This window comes from Mytilus galloprovincialis, chromosome 14 (genome assembly GCF_965363235.1).
Source record: "Mytilus galloprovincialis chromosome 14, xbMytGall1.hap1.1, whole genome shotgun sequence".
In the NCBI taxonomy this organism is placed as follows: domain Eukaryota; kingdom Metazoa; phylum Mollusca; class Bivalvia; order Mytilida; family Mytilidae; genus Mytilus; species Mytilus galloprovincialis.
Window position 1 is genome coordinate 58,069,608 of NC_134851.1, and position 14,450 is coordinate 58,084,057.

Consider the following 14,450-nt stretch of genomic DNA (forward strand, 5'->3'; position numbering starts at 1 on the left):
GTTTTTTTTCTAATTCCTAAAAAATAAATACAAATATAGCCATTGAAAAAAATACAGATCGGATGTGTCCAAGTTCAATGGAACAAACTTCCTTTATAATGGTTAAGTACTCGTATTTTTGATATGTTATATTCTAGGTAAACCATACTGGGTTTTGACATGTTGTTGTGTATTCCTGAATTGGCCTATATGGTTAAATACCATTTTAGAAAAGTACGATATAATATTACAACCAATTGAAATAGTCACATTTTAAAACACTAGAATATTTTTGCAATTAACATGAATGAGGTACAAATTAATGAAGACATAAGCTCTTCAGTAACTGAGCATTTTAGTGTTGAAGGATTTGTTCAAAAGGAATTAAAAATTCAAGACAAGCTGGAAAGACTTTCAAAAACAGTCAGACAACAAAAACACTTTAGTGTGGCAATTTTAATGATGAAATCCTAATAAATCCTACAAAATCCAAACAACCATATTCGTCAACAGATCAAGTAACCTTTTGAACTCATTACATTATACTTTTTGGTGTATTTTTTCCTAGACGATATGGAAGTTATTCAAACAGTGGTAGTGTTACAATATATAGGATAATCGATCTAAACTAACACATAAGATATAACAAATGATGTAACAGACAGGGTAATATACAACCAAAAAAATTTAGCTGTACACAACAGAAGTGTTTTAATACTATATCAAATCCTGTCTTTGAATACAACCGTTTACCGAATGAAATAGTTACCATGTTAAAGACTTTATGGAAATATGACTCATATGGAACAAGTAACCAACTGGCATGGACAATTCTGGTCGTTTGCATAAAGTAATGGACGACAATAAGCGAGACATGACATCTTTCTTTTATTTCCAGTTGTTTCGAACTCATATTTCGAATTAATTTGTAATATGATTCTGCAACTTGTTCAGAAATTTGAACGAACCTCACAAATGTCAAAAAATAAGTGTTGCATATTCTCTATGTACATCTCATTACTTTAGTTATTGAAATTAAAATGGGGATGTAACTAACACTGCGAAGTCGAGAGAGTTGTAAGAAGTCGTTTCTTTTACAGAAATTGTATTGTTGATGGTGGTTTTCAACTACAGTACTGTTATTCCTAACCAATTACGTTTATTAACATGATTAAGAGACAGTTTGAAAAATTGTGCAACATAAAAAATGGGTTCAAGTTATTTTTATCATAATATGTCATCCCATTCCTGTTGTAAATAATACCATTAATACTCTATGTCATATAAATGTACCTATTTATGTTTTAAAATACAAACGCACCAATTAAACATTCGCCTCATCAATAATATAGAGTATTACATGTAAAATTGTGAAGATACCTAAAAAATATTGTCCATGATGACATTGTTTGCAAACATTATATACAATGATTATAAAGCAGGAAGAAATTTATTGATTCATTATGAAAAGTTCAATTTCGTAGTTACTTTGAGTTAAAAACGAAATAATTAATTTTTGGGACATTAGTCAGTCAGGGATTTCAAAAATAAAATAGGTATAATATAATTGATAAAATATTCAAATATTCCTTGGTTTAATTGTATTGCTACAATATCGTATTTCATCATTATTGATCAGTTGCAGCATCTGATGTATTTTTTTTTTTTTTTATATATATATATATAGAATCATATTTAAAACAGTGTGGTCCTGGCCATTGATTGACGACCTAAATTATCCCATTGACTGTGACAGATTAGGTGAACGTTTGTCTGTAACGACCATTGCTCACTTCTTACTTATTAAAGAAATAAAACTGTGGGGTCACCAAAGGTTCTTAACGCATTTAATAATGAAACAATTCGAAAAACTATTCAGGAATAACCTTTATGTTTTGATTTATATTATTGATATAAATCAACACATCTTATTATTCCGGATTCGTTTTTCGAATTGCTTTATTAAGGTGTTGAGAACCTTTGGTGACCCCACAAATTCAGTGTCTTTAAAAAGGACATAGTGAGCAGTGATTGTTACCGACAAATGTTTCCTAATCTGTCCCAGTCAATGGGATAATTGAGGTCGTCAATCAATGGCCAGGACCACACTGTGTTGAATGTGATTCTATATGAATATATGAAGAATACTATCTGTAAGAAGTGATACAAAGAAATGTACATCTAAAGGGTATTTTGGATTCCATATAACAGCAAACATATATTTTGAGTAATGCCTTTAATATAAGTAATGCCTTTTAATATTTCTTGCTATCATTCATGTCAGTGCCGTATTACTTACTAATGAGCTGGTGATCATATTGTCCTAGGACACTTGCAGGTTCATAAAACCAGGGTCAATCCACCATTTTCTAGATTTGAAAATGCCTGTACCAAGTCAGGAATATGACAGTTGTTGTCCATTCGTTTGGTGTGTTTTATCATTTGATCTTGAAAATTGAAAATACATCGTTTCTAAAAAAAATCTAAAATATATCGTTGTCTCACACCTTTTTGCCAGCCAACTGTAATGTGAACCACACATTAACAGGATTTCAGTTTGCTTTTTGAAATTATCCACTAAAAGGTGTGAGACAACAATATTTGTTTATAATTTAGAAACTATGTATTTTCAATGAAGATATGACATATAAAGAGCTTCAGATTTTACAATATTCAGATGTATTCGTATGGATTTTTACGGGTTTTTTTTATTTCTTAAAGTCTTTAGTGTTGTTCATCTTAGATATGTGTTTTACATAACTTTGGCTGCTTGGTCCCAATAAGAAGGAAGTTGTGTCTGTTTTGCTTGCTGATACACGTTTATCAATATATCATAACTATAAACATTTGTCATAAAAGTAGATATAACACAAGGTTTAACCATGGATTTTCGTTGGAAAATGTCCAAACCGAGCCAGAAATATAACAGTTGTTTTAATTCGCCCAAGATTTATAGTCCCATTTTTGTTTTTTTTTAAGTTTGGTATTTTTTTTAAACATTTTTTTTACTGCATTTTCTTTTAAAAGCATCGCTGATACATTATTGTCTTGCTCAACAATAATTCATCATGATTTGGGTATGTATGCTTTTGATTTTACCTTTACTTGGTGATTAGTTAAGTCTGTGATCAGAAATTTATCTGATCAATGATAATTCAAAAGACTGTAAACAATCGAAAGTATAAAAAGGAAGCAACCATAACAAGCAATTTCTGTAACCGATTCGAGACCACAATAACATTTGTATACAAGTAAGATGATAATAATCTTTGATCTAATATCCAAAAGACTTGGTACACAAATTGTCATTATACTATTACACGTGCTAGAATGTCTATTTCTGTCACTTTTGGTGTCTATATGAGGTCACACTACCATCGACAATCTTAAAAAGTCATTAGCTATTTGATAATGAATTAAGACATGTACAACTGTAACAATGTACCCCTATAACAGAAGCCTTCTTGGCAGCAATTATACAAAAAAAGGGAGCGCTTTTAATGTCCAAAATTTTTTTTCTAAATGTTTCTTTATTTTTTCTATTAATTTGTACAGTAAGTTTTTGTCATGAAGAACGTTAAACCAGGTTTACAAATTTTACACTTTAATAAGAGTGACCCTATTCAGCCACTGCCGCCTTTTTTCGAGAAAGTTACAAAATAAAGGCATTATGTATTGGATTCAATAAATATAATTTACCCATACATATATCATGTTTTTCTTCATAGCCCGAACAACAATAGTCCGTTTGGGTTGAAGGTCGGGGAAATTTTTACTGCCACTGGAAAATAAGTGTATATTGGATAGGGATAGAAATGTAGTATAGCAACAAGCCACCCACGAACCCGTCAAATAGTTGTTGTTTGGGTTCTTAACGTGCAACGAGCGTACACGAGGCATCGAATTAAACGGCCCCATTCTGATAGGACGTGGCTGCGAACTTGTACATCCCGAACAACCAAACGGATGCCCAACTTTGGCGATGGTTTTACTGTCGGTCGAATGAAGACCAATGGACAACATGTTTCTATTCTCAAGTCACCCTTAAGGGCTTTAACAATAAGAAGATGTGGTATGATTTCCAATTGGACAAATACCCATTAGAGAGCAACTAACTTGAAATAAAAAAAAAGATAGGTCACTGCACGGTCAAAAACGAAAACGCTCTATCCACCGCATGACCAAGAAATTACAGCAGAACATAAGAACAAACTAACAACTTTGGTTGAAAATACCTGATTCATCAGAGTGACAGAAATGACACAAAACAGCTACCATTAGGTGTGTATGATAATTATGTAGTAATTTAAGTATTTTACGGTGTCATATACTTTGAAAAGTTTAGTGTTATTGAAATATTGACTTAATTACAACAGCATATCAGTCAATCTTTTACCGAATGTATTGTTGAATTGGTCTTTCAGGAGTACAAGAAAACATTATGATGCTTATTTAGATATTAAGACAATGAAGACGTTAAGTATATTATCTTACACTATGTGTCTATTGTTTTTGATAAGTAACAATTATCAATAACAGAAAAAATGGGAACGCGATAAAATTAACATCAATAAAGCAACTGTATGAATAAAAAAATCGAGTCAGTATATATACAGTGGCATACAAATGTATAAAAAGAAAAAAAAAACAATTTGCAAGGGAGGCGAAAGCATGAGGTTCAATAACCCCCTAACAATAAATTATAAAATGAAATAGGATAGAATACATACTTCACATTTAAAATAATAATTAGAAATTGTCATATGTACCAATAAATTTTATTGTTTATTCATTTGATTAACATAATTTTGAAAAAAATATATCAGTTTTAAAAACAAATCTAATTATGCTAATATGTGTTGAAAAAGTATACGTCAATCAGAAATTTGATTCAATTCATAAGGATACGGTACGAATTTCCTGGAAATATATAACATATCCAAATTGTAATAAATGTAAAGAGGTCATTTCCGCAGAGTTCAATTTCTGCATAGCTCAGGTTTTCAAAAAATTAAGAAAAGATGCCTAAAATTTTCATAACGACACTGAACAAATATTACATGATAACAAATATTGACTTCATTTGTAAATCATATATAAAATATTTTTACAATTAATTGGCGTTTCCAAGTTTTATATGTAAGCGTATACAAGGCTATTATTTGAAGTATTTGATATATGTTATGAGTCCTTTTCGGTTTAGATATAATGGGGTGTAAGGTGTAATTTACCACAATGTAAGTTTGTTTAACTCACACATTGTTGTCAATATAATGGAATTATATGCGACTGTCATACGAGTGAGAAGTTTAGGTAATTATAAAACCGGGTTTAATCCACTAATGTCTACATAAGGAAATGACTGTACGTTTAGTCCTTCTCTGAAAAATACAGAAGTATCTCTTCTTTATATTATCATAACATAGTTATAAATCGAGTTTCGTTTATTTTCTTCTAATTTTTGTAGAGTAAACTCCTTTCTTAATTTTTATGCATTTTCCTGGGTTTTTATTCTTGACTGGTGATAGTAAGGGGAGATAACCACTTGCACAAATCGGCATAAAAACCACCGCTTCGTTTTGAAATCAATTTGACGTTTGCGAATCCAACATTCTATTGCCGAGATATTCATATCGAGTGTTTGTCTGAATGCTTGATATTATACAAACTAAGGGCATTTAGAACAAAATCAGAAAAAAAAGATAATTCAAAATGTATAAAATAACTTATTCCAGTAATATTGTTGTAATTTTTTGTAAGAAACACTTTTGTCTTTATGTTCCCCTCAAATTTTGTAAATGCTTTGTATTTTATGTAATGAAATGATAAAAAAAATTCGTGAAAACTACATGCTCCGATAGAAATTTAACAAACATGAAAACTACTTATTATATAATAATCAAGATACTTAAAAACAGGTTTAAGTAACGTGCTGACTATTGAAGGGTATTTATAAAACCTTTTTTTTTTTTTGACCCGGTATATATTTTATTTTCGACAGAAAAGGGTAAAATAATTAATTGCATTCACTGTGGTCCTCAATGCTCTTCAACTTTGTATTTGTTTGGCTTTTTAACTATTTTGATCTGAGCGTCACTGATGAGTCTTATGTAGACGAAACGCGCGTCTGGCGTATCAAATTATAATCCTGGTACTTTTGATAACTATTTACACCACTGGGTCGATGCCACTGCTGGTGGACGTTTCGTCCCCGAGGGTATCACCAGCCCAGTAGTCAGCACTTCGGTGTTGACATGAATATCAATTATATGGTCATATTATAAATTTTCTGTTTATAAAACTTTGAATTTTTCGAAAAACTAAGGATTTTCTTACCCCAGGAGTAGATTACCTTAGCCGTTTTTGGCAAAACTTTTTTGGAATTTTGGGTCCTCAATGCTCTTCAACTTTGTATTTGTTTGGCTTTTTAACTATTTTGATCTGAGCGTCACTGATGAGTCTTATGTAGACGAAACGCGCGTCTGGCGTATCAAATTATAATCCTGGTACTTTTGATAACTATTGTTGGTATACGTCTAGATGCGAATATTACAGCTTTATCGACAGTACATTGACAGTTAAAATTTTGAAATGTTAAAATGCAAAAGAAGTATATACCTTAGTTCATATGTACAAATGTAGTTCTTATTCTATTTACGTCTGATCATACAAATATGTTTTGTAGGTAAAAGGAGATCATAGCGTGAGACTAGCAGATTTTGGATTAAGTAAGAGTGAAGAGGATATTACAGGAACGGTAGCTGGTACCCCGTTATATATGGCACCTGAAGTCATGAAAGGAGAACTGTACGGATCGGAAGCTGACATTTATAGTCTTGGAATGGTTTTGTATGAGCTATGGTACTACAGACCAGTATTCACCCGTCCTTTGCCATCAAATCCATCAGAATATGCGCCTATTTTTCACACATTAAAAGAACTGGAAATTAATGTGTCAAAAGGCTGTCGACCAGATTGCAAAATTCCAGTTAAACCACCATTTGAGCTCAAAGCAGTAATGGAAATCTGCTGGGACGCAAACAAAGAAAAACGACCAAAAGCTGCTGAAGTATATGAACTCATAAGTAAGGTGAAGTTATGATTGACTCTATAGGCCAATTTAGAGTCATCAGAAATATTTGAAAGAAGATATTGAAATTGCTTATATCAGAACATTTCATATTTTACATAAAGCGATAATCATTATCAGATTGATTCTCAATTATGTTTCTTTGTTATTACCGGTGTCTTGAGATAAATTTATATATATCAGTACAATTGCCTTGTAACTTTATGTTGCATGTTTTTTTGAAATTTCAATATTGATATATCCTTAAATAAATTAATATACAATAGAATTAAACGTAATTATACTATGATGTACGTTTCTTGATTCGAATATAATTAATTTATCCAACGAAAGGTTGGAAGTTAACTAAGAAAGTAACTTATGAATTAAACATTAAATGCTAGATAATGAAAAATACCTTCGTGCTTTATATGTGTAATGATTGATAACAAAATTACAGTTTTTTTTTGAAAAAAAATATTAATGTCATTTTCAACAGAATATGCGTACTCAGTTTTGTATAATATATACACATTGATTCAACAGTTTTCTTTACATTTTAATTATATGTGGTTTTATTTTTATTTAATACGAATCAGTAATGGTTTACCGACAAAAACGTTTCATCTGGTAAATGTTATTTTCAATAATAAGTTGATCAAAGGGTGACTTTGAAAGAAAATAGTCGATAATCGTCAATAATTAAAAGTATTTAAAAGTATAATGATATAAAACAATTTAAACATAGTTTAAGGCATTTTGCAGCTATCTAATAAATCTTCTGGCTAACAAATATGATAATACTATGAGGTTTAAGAATGTTTGCTGCTCAGTTTCATAATAAATAACTTTCCAAAAGACTTCTATATATTGATAGGGTATTAATTGAAGAATCAAAAAAGCAAAAAAAATATAGGGGTCAATGTGCTAGTTTTGGAGATATTCGTCATTGATATTTTGGCGGGAAAATGTTCTATGATTTTCATAGCTTTATCATTGACCAGTTAAGGTTCTCAAAAACTATAAATAAATAAATAAAATGTTATAAGACTTTTACAAATGGCTCAGAATTATACCTGGAAAAGAATTATAAAAAGAAATATGGGGGTTCATGGGCAAATTTTTGTAAGGCATTTAATTGATAAAACCAGAGGATTTTGAAAATCTGACAAAAACTCCAAAACATGACCAGCAAACATCCTTAACTGTTGTTTCAGATATATCGTTTTTCGTGTCAAGCCAATAGTCCTAGATTTTTTTTAACAATTAAATAAAAATGTAAAACGCAGTACACATTTTTATAAGCATGTATGTAGACTATAACAAAACAACGAATAAAAGAACATTCAATTTCATCAATCAACGCAAATAACTCGTATCGTAATATTAAAACAATTCAAAACAGTACAAGAAGACATTTTTGTTTTTAATGAAACCTAGTCATTAGCACACTACTCTAATGTCACCAAGACTTAAACAGATTTTGTTTGGACCGCTATCCACTTCATGGTGTTTACTTTGACATAAAATCAAACATTATATTCTAATGTCACTTCCAACCTTAGACAAACATGATTGAATATCGTGCATTTGTACATATACATAATATAAGGAAATTTATCAAAAGAATAATTTAAATTTGTTTAACTCCCATTCTTGTATATCAGACTTTGCATCATAAACTTTCCACCTTTTACCAGTTTTTTTTTTTAAATTGCTGAGCTAAAAATGTAATCCTGATTTTTTTTAATCTTGAATTGTTAATTGAGATTTTTCATCACGATTTTTTCCCAATTGCTCCAATTGTAAGCGGGGTCCTTTTATATATTTGAATATTTCCGTTTTTCACTGGGTACTCCAAACTAAATTTTACGACAACAATTAATTGACTTCAGTTAATGGTTGTCAAAAATTACAATTTTCTAAAAAAAAATATTCTTATGTATAAAGTTCAACAGAAAGAAATATAAGTGTTTGTGATAAAATATTTTAAGTGACAAAAGGCATATAAAAGTGGTATAACCTTTTTGTAATGAAATCCTTAACTTGGAGAATCATCTTTTATTTTGAGGATAATTGTTATAGGTAAATCCAGAAAAGCGCTTCGGACGCAAGAAATTAATAACGTGTTGTTTTCAATATTTTATATAGATTTTTGCTAATCATTACTGTGTCAAGAGTGGTGTTATTTTTTTTTTATTGTTTTGAACTTTAAAGTCTAAAACATGTTTTTGTGTTTCGATTTCAACAAAATATCCGTTAACTATAGATTTTAAAACATTCTACATTGTTCTTTGACAAATGTTTGATGACAAAGTTATAATTCTAACTCAGTTTTTTAAAGACTTTTTACTTTAAGAATATCATTTGGTTTGATAGGATCGCAATGAAAATCTAATTCAGCGTTAAACGTTCTTAAACACCCAGGAAAGTTCTGTTTATTATCAGATTTAACAAAAGAAATTTACAGTATATGCTATAAAAATTCTAATTAAATTAAATCCACTGCACATTTTATATTTTTTATTCACAAGACTTTACAAAATTAAAATCGATATAAACTATAACGTTTGTGTGCATTTTTTCAGGAAAACACTGGAAAACTTAAATCATTGTAACAGTTGTGATTTATCAAAAAAATCATTTTACTGGCCGTTGTATAATATTTGAACTAATAAGAATGTTTATGTGTATTTCTTGTTTGTTTATGAAATAAAAATAAGTTGAAAGGTGTTATTGAATATGCTTTGAAAATAAACAAATATTATTTTTGAGACATAACCAGGTTTTAATGCATAATGTAAAGGCCAACGCCTCTCTGATTTAATAAAGTCAGAAAAATGAACATAAATCGTTTTTGTAGTTATACACGTATCTATCAAAACCGAAAACTGTCGAAAAAATCAGAAAACCAAAATGATAAATTTAACCAATAAACAAAATATGTCGTATCTAACTATATTATTGCAGCAATAATATACAAGTGTTCAAAAGTCATAAATCGATTGAGAAAAAACAGATCGGGGTTACAACCCGAAACAGAGGAAAACACAGCAATTAAAAGAGGAAATCAACATTTACATCGAAGTGCAAAGAAATCCAATTCTACCACATATAGAAACGCGCTATTCGAGAACAACCGATATATATTTGGTTTACTTGATACAGGACATTTGATGAACAAAAAGTGCTTAAATCACTTAACACTACGTGACAGAAAGACAAAGCTGACACAGACAAGAACATCATAAAAAAAAGAAACGCACCCAAAAACAATAGAATATTCGATACAAGATGCAAGCAGAAGAACAACGAACATCAACGATAAACACCAAAATATCAAAAACAATGACGCTCTTACGTAACTAACATGCAATCTCGATCTTTATACTAATAATTAACAACATTTATCAAGACAATCTTCATGACAATGAAGGAATGGAAAGCAATTTCACAAACGATAAGACATAATATATTAGGCGATCGACACCACAACAGAAATATGAAAACAAATGAATTGTGAATGTTCAAAATTCTTTTAGTGTAACCGTTACATTCCGAAATATGACAACTATGGTATTGGATTTAAAAAAATATAAAATGTGACATTGTTGTCAATGAAGCAAATCTCCACAAGATACCAAATTACACATAATTAACAACTATCGGTCACCTTCCAATAATGAGAACAGTCAGCTATAAAAAGCCCTTAAAAGCCAAATGTAATACAATTTTTTTACAAGAAAACTATCGGCTCAATTTAAGAATTAACAAAAAAGCATGTGTCACACAGTCAGCGGATGGACTGCTTTTAAACAAAACGGCTCTTTAATGAAACGAGATTACATTGACGTTCCCTTTTGATATGCTTAATATGGATATTCAAGCACTTTGTAAGGTTCAGGGTCCGGCAACCAAGGAAAATATGGAGATAGATTTAGTCCTTTGCATTCGCTGTCGTTAATGACCTTTAATTGCAAAACGTTTATTACACAGAAATAGATGCGGAAAATGGCTTCATCAGATTTGACGACAGAGGCCATATATGAAGGTGTGTTATTAGTACCGATAGGAAGTAAGTTTCCTTCTTCTAAAGATAACAATTATGAATGGAGGTTTTATTTTCTCTAACTAAAAAACTGCAAGTCCACTTATTCAAACACGGTCAGTTGTTCTGCTATGTCTTGTTAAAGATTTTCTAAAAGAGATATTTAACAAAGTGCATATTTGTCACAAACTTGTATGTTCAAATTACTTGAAAACGGTTCTATTCTGGGTCTTAGAATAAGTCAATCACTCAAATTGGGAACCAGCAAACTTGTTAAGTTGCTTGTCCCTGTGCCTTCATCGACCGCATTATTTCATTTCAATCAATTATATTTCAAATTATTTCTTTCTAGAACATAACATGATTGATGGAAGGTTTCATTAAAAAAAAAAACTTATAAAAAAATGTCTAAATGGAAATGTATGAAAAGTACGGTCGTCAATTAATTTACTTTTTAATTGACATAAAAATTGCTATACAGTGTACTAGTATATCGAAGACATTAATATACTTGTTATTTCAGAATTCGATATAACTTCAAGTATGATCTCACTGAATATCCCTGACCTTGTACAATTAGTGAAGATAAATTAATGATTTTCTTTGTATACCGGATTCAAAATGAAAACTTTCCATTTTTGTCAAAAACATCTATGCAATTGAGTTTCTACACTAAATAGTCTTGTGTAAACGTATACAACTTTGATTAAAATGTCAGCAGTTAATTCAAACCACAGCAGGAATAAGCATTATTACTCTCAATATAAACAATTGTTATTCCATCTACTGTTGAATGTAAACACGGATGCTGTACCAGGTTGAGTATGCAGCATTTTCCTACACTTTTCAGAAATATCGTTAGATGAATGCTACACTTCAACTTTCAGAAGATATTTTATCTCCTGATTCATATGATTTTGTCTCAGTGGGCGGATGTATCTGCAGTTGAACAAACTACTTTTGAAAAATATTTAGTTCCAAGTAGACAATTCCTTAAAAGGTTATTAGTAACCCATTCGATGATCAGATTTGTTTGTGGTGAACAGAATGAAAAAAATGACGACAGTTTTATATTTCACGAAGACCTGTCTCTTTGCAGAAAAACCTTAGTTTATAGGAACAGCAATAGGAATTAAACGCTATTTTAAATTCTTATACTTTCACAAACAAATCAATACAGAAGAAATAAATTGTGCTTTGCTGCTTTTACAGGAAACTGTTGAAAAATCCCAGCAGCTGAATGATTGTTCCGTTATCATCAGGTTTTTTTACGTCTTTTGTTTTTGGTACATGCACAGTTATTATTTGGTGGTTTCCACATCGAGTGTATTAAAACATGCAAAGCTTTCTGATTTTATCGGGTAGATGTTCAGTTTTTCAGGAAGATTTTGAAGAAGAGTGGACGAGTTATTTGAATAGATAAATAGTAAAGATACATTATGAAATATATTTTAGTGTCTGCATTCTGCATTCGCCTTCACTAAGATAATTATTCAAGATTTTAAAGAGGTTTGGTATGGCATGCCACAAAAAAAGGTTCAACCTACCATTTTGTTCTTAAAACGTCTTGTACCTCGTCAGAAAAATAGCCATGGTTTTATTCTAGTTCATTTCTGTGCGTGTCACTATTAAAGAGTTGTGTTTCTGGTGTGTCATAGTTCTTATCTTATTTTTTAATGTGTTTAAAACAAGATATCAATAAATTTCAAAGCAATGCAATTACCAATACACTTTCAGGGAGACATTCCTGATTTTTCAATGTCACTAAAGTGAGACCTCATTATGTAAGGTAGAGGAACAGTAGTATGATTGAGGGAAGAGTTTCAGACAAAGTTAACTATTAGCTATTATTTTATAGGATTTGTATGAGTACTGATCTATGATATGTCAAGTTCTTCTCGCAACATTTTTCTTCTCTTGTCAGGAATATCAAAAGTGTTGCAGCTGTTTGCTCTGAGGAAATTGCAATTAAGGTTTGATATGCTCGTTCCTGTTCTTAAATGGTTGTACTTTTAAACTCGTCAACTGTAGTGAACAAGTTCCTAAAGTATTACATAAAGAAAAAAGAGAATAAGGAAACACTTATATTTCATAAAAATTTACAGTAAACTCATTATAGATACCAGGATTAAATTTTATATTTACGCCAGACGCGCATTTCGCCTACAAAACACTCATCTGTGACGCTCGAATCCAAAAAGATAAAAATAAAAGAGACAAAAAAGGCCAAGTAAAGTACGAATTGTAAGAGCATTGAAGACTGAAATGCCTAAAATGTTTTGCCAAATTAAGCTTATTAAAGGATAGACAACGCAGCTGAGATGTTTTGATCGGGATCTTCCATCGTAAACATCCGTTGTTACTGTGTACAACCAGAACAATACGAAAGATATGAGGTTACGAGCTACTATTGTAACAGAAAGCAGTTGAAGGATGTCAGGAATTAAACATACTACATATTTAGGTCTTTCCACTTTTCTGTGGAAAGACCTATTGTTTTTCTTCTGATTATTTTTTTTTTTTTTTTTTTCTTCCGCCTAATTTTGTTCTTGCGATAAACATTTGTTTCACCATATGTCGCTTAGATATTTGGTATATGATATCGAACAGTTTATGCGCTTTTGAAATTTACCCTGCGTAAACGAATACTTTTCTTTGTAGGAGTTATCTCCCCAAACACTGTTTTCCTTGTTAGCGCATCTCCTTCGCAACCGTAAAAGATTAAGACAAATTTATTTTACAAAATTGCTCGTTATATCCTTCGCATGATTTGTCCTATTTTGACCGAAGCGATATGACCGCTCCATATGAGAGTTATTTCCCCTTATGCATCTGATATAAGTGAGATGAATTTCTATCTTATAAATCATAATGATAGAGACCTAGGATCTTTTGATTTGAGGTCCTTGGTCCAAAAAAATAAAAAATAGGTCAAGATCAAAGGTCAAGGTCATATTCTAATTTTTGAATTTGGCTTATTTCCACTAATTTCCAGAAACCGTATAAGATATCGACAAATTATTTTTTCTAAATTGTGAGTTGCGACATGTCATAACACGTAAATTTTGATTGCAAGGGTACGTTGAACTTAAAAGTGAGTTTTCTCCCCTCTTGTATTTAAAAATACGCGTATGGTGATATAACTGATTAACCAAATATAATTAAGACCTATGGTCTTTTGATTTTAGGTCCTTTGTTTATGACCTTGAAATTGATTTCAAGGTCATAGATTAATTTGACGTTCTAGTTTTTGACCTTTGCTTTCAGCTCATATGTATACATGATATAGCCATGAGACTTTTGGCAAAAGGTATCAAACCATTTAACCTTGAAAAAAATTAACCGGAAGTGACC